General features: G+C 47.2%; 1 pseudogene; it reads left to right on the forward strand.

Annotated features, from left to right (window-relative positions):
* Positions 1–2,118: 2,118 nt before the first annotated feature.
* On the forward strand, positions 2,119–3,203 carry LOC138839705 (glutamine synthetase-like; annotated as a pseudogene).
* Positions 3,204–3,956: the final 753 nt, after the last annotated feature.

Consider the following 3,956-nt stretch of genomic DNA (forward strand, 5'->3'; position numbering starts at 1 on the left):
CTGGCTTTTTTCTTTTTGCTTATATGGTGCTGAGGAATCGAACCCAGGGCCTCATGCATGCAAGGCAAGCGCTCTACCACTGAGCCACCTTCCCAGCCCTACTCTGATCATTTCTAAGGCTTTTTTACAGTTCTGTTTCCTGGCTGCCATGAGTTACACATGTCTTCCCCCCACCTTCCCTGCCACGATGGACTGACAGCTCTGAAACTGTAAGCAAATAACATCTTTCCTCCTTTGAAGTTGTTCTCCAAATGAAAAGCATCGCTAGTACACATGCTAAGCTTGCGCTCTGCCACTTTGCTATACCAGTAGCCCAAAGCTTTCTTTTTGTTTTGTGTCAGTACTGGTCCTTGAACTCAGGGCCTCGTTCTCTCTCTCACTTGGCTTCTTTGCTCAAGGCTGGTGCTCTCCTACTTGAGCCATACCTCCACTCCACTTCCAAATTTTTGTTGGTTAGTTGGAAATAAGAATCTTTTACTTTGTCTGTCTGGCATGGCTTGGAACCTTAAACTCCAGATCTCAGCCTCCTGAGGAGTTAGGATTACAGATATGAGCCACTGGCATCAGGCAGGTTTTGTTTGTTTTTGTCTTTGTTTTTCATCTGGGAAGTAAAATCTTCCCAGGAATGCTACCAAAGTCTTCTCAGAACTGCATATCCTTAGTAAAGTTTCTGGTTATTTTTAGGTTTCTTATGCCCTCCAAGCAGTCCTGCATCATATTTTGAATTAAGAAATCGATGCATACCTGGCACTAGTGGCTCACGCCTATAACCATAGCTATGCAGGAGGCTGAGATCTGAGAATCACAGTTTAAAGCCAGGGAGAGTGTCCCCATGAGATTCTTACCTCCACTTAACCACCAGAAAAATGGAAGTGGCGCTGTGGCTCATAGTGGTAGAGTGCTAGCCCTGAGCAAAAAGAGCTCAAGGTCAGTGTTCAGGCCTTGACAAGTCTCATGACTGACAAAAAAGGAAGAAGAGAAAAAATTGATGCAACTCATTTCTTTCTTTTCTTTTCTTTTTCTTTTTCTTTTTTTTTTTTTTTTTTTTTTTTTGTCGGTCGTGGGGCTTGAACTTGGCCTGGGCGCTGTCCCTCAGCTCTTCAGCTCAAGGCTAGCACTCTACTCACTTGAACTACAGTGCCACATCTGGTTTTTCTGTTTATGAGGAATTGAACCCAGGGCCCCACACATGCAAGGCAAGCACTCTACCACTGAACCACCTTCCCAGCCCCTTCTTGTGGTTTTTATGCATATATGACAGAAAGCAGGAGTTCTGTCCATTGTCGCTTATAGCATGCATAGAGGTACAGATGTTGCTGGTCCTAAGGAACAAAAAAGAAATTGATATTTTGATTTCATCTATCAGGCTCTAAGCTATGTGACTACTCCTAGGTCTATAGATTCATCTTGAGTGAAGTAACAACTGAGGTTCTTGACTTGCTGATCTGAAGTCCTGTACCTGACCCACAGTAAATGCAATAAGGCATTTCAACTCTGCGTACCCTCGTGGGAGACAAAGAGCCCCATGGCTTTCTCCAATTAATATAGGAATTGTGTGGCTGAGCCTGTCCAATTGGGAGCGTTTACATTTATAATATGTGGTCAAAGAGCTATAAGAAGGAAATATGGAATTGTAAGTGTTTCAAACCTATCCCAGAAGGGAACACTCCCCTTGAAACTCTGCTGTGTGTTATGCATGGTAGACTAATTGGATTAATGATCATTCTTCAAAGTCAGGTGCTGGTGGCTCATGCCTGTGATCCTAGCTACTCAGGAGGCTGAGTTCTGAGGATGACAGCTTGAAGCCAGCCTGGGCAGAAAAGTCTGTGAGATTCTTACCTTCAATAAGTTACAAAAAAAAGCCCAAAGTGGAAGTGTGACTCAAGTGGTAGAGTACTAGCTTTGAGCCAAAAAGCTCAGGGGCAGTGCCCAGGCCCTGAGTTCAAGTGCAAGGAGCAGCACCAAAAACTATTTTTCAGAGGATTCATGCTTTAAAATGTCGTGGAGAGCAGCAGTGGTCTCTGAGCAGCACCACCATCTCCTCTCCACAGCCTGCCTCGCTCTCGAAGCCCGTCCACCCACCATCCCACCTGCTCACTGTCCAGAACCTCTTCCACCATGGCCACCTTAGCAAGTTCCCATTTGAACAAAGGCATCAAGCAGATGACTTGTCCCTGCCTCAGGGTGAAAACGTCCACGCTGTGTATAACTGCATTGATAGTGCTGGAGCTGAGCTGCAAAACTTGAACCCTGGACTGTGAGCCAAGTACAGAAGAGGTACCTGAGTGGAACTTGGTTGTGGTACTTTTCAATCTGACAGCTCTAACAGTGACATGTGTCTTCTTCCTGTTGCCATGTTTTGAGACTCCTTTTACAAGGCCTTCAACAAAGCTGGTGTTCTGTATAGTATTCAGGTATAACTAGAAGCCTGCACAGACCGACTTGAGACACACCTGTAAACAGATAATGGACATGGTGAGCAACCAGTACCCTTGGTTCAGGATGGAGCAGAAATACAGTCTCATGGGCAGAGATGGACACCCCTTTTGTTGGCCTTCCAGTGGCTTCCCTGGGCCTGATTGCTGGGGTGTGGCCTATGGCAGGGATATCGTGGAGGTGCATTACTGGGCCTGCTTGTATGCTGGAATCAAGATTACAGGGACAAATGCTGAGGTCATACCTGCCCAGTGTGAATTCCAAATTGGACCCTGTGAAGGAATCTGCCTGGGAGATCATCTCTGGCTGGTCCGTTTCATCTTGCATGATCTATGTGAAGACTTTGGCACGATAGCAACCTTTGACCCCAAGCCCAGTCCAGAGAACTGGAATGGTGCAGACTGCCATATCAACTTGAGCACCAAGGCCATGCCGGAGGAGAATGGATTGAGGTTCATTGAGGAGGCTATTGACAGAGCAAGCGACACCAGTACCACATTCATGCTTATGATCCCAATGGGGGACCGGACGACGCCTGTCACCTAACTGGCTTCCATGAAACCTCCAACATCAATGATTTTCCTGCTAGTGTAGCCAACCACAATGCCAGCATCCGCATTCCCAGGACTGACCACTGGGAGAAGAGGGGTTCCTTGGAAGATCATTGCCCTTCTGCCAATTGTGATCCTTACGCAGTGACAGAAGCCATCATCCATACGTGTCTTCTCAACAACACTGGCGATGAGCCCTTCCAGTTCAAAAATTAAAAGGACCTACCTAGAGCTGCAGCCATCCAGCCCCTCCCCATCCTTCATCCTCCTCCTCCTCCTCTCAGTTTCCTCATCATCCCCCTGTAACTGAAGGATGGAAGATGAATGTCTTTTTTGTTGTTGTTGGTCGTGGGCCTTGAACTCTGGGCCTGAGCGCTGTCCCTGTGCTCTTCAGCTCAAGGCTAGCGCTCTACCACTTGAGCTACAGCGCCACTTCCGGTTTTCTGGAGTCTCACGGACTTTCCTGCTCGGGCTGGCTTTGAACTGCGATCCTCAGGTCTCAGCCTCCTGAGTAGCTAGGATTACAGGCATGAGCCACTGGCGCCTGGCGTCTTTTTATTCCTCATGCTCAATCAATTATTGCTTTCTTTGGTCAGGAGAGAGGGGTCAAGTTCTTATTTCTTTACACCCATTCTCCCCCCATTTTTCTGTCACGGGCGCTTTTGAATGTGGTGGGGGGAGGGAGTAGACACCGCTCTCATCTCATCAGGTATGCTTGTCTAGTAGGCATAGGAGATGTGTTTGTGAAAGAGGATGGAGAGGGGAGGGGTTTTCTTCAGAGTACAAGATGGGAGAGGCCTAACTTTGCTTAGGCTAGGATTTCCCTTTCTTAGTAGAAAGCTGCTTCTCAAGGTATAACCAACTTTGTATTACAAAGGAGGGAGGGGCTGGGGATGAGGTTGTTGCTATGGTAAATCCTTTGCTAGGAGGCCACATGCCCTCCCGTGAACACAAAGCTTAGGCTAGAAA

This window comes from Dipodomys merriami, unplaced genomic scaffold (genome assembly GCF_024711535.1).
Source record: "Dipodomys merriami isolate MVZ:Mamm:240054 unplaced genomic scaffold, mDipMer1.0.p SCAF_3, whole genome shotgun sequence".
Taxonomy (NCBI): domain Eukaryota; kingdom Metazoa; phylum Chordata; class Mammalia; order Rodentia; family Heteromyidae; genus Dipodomys; species Dipodomys merriami.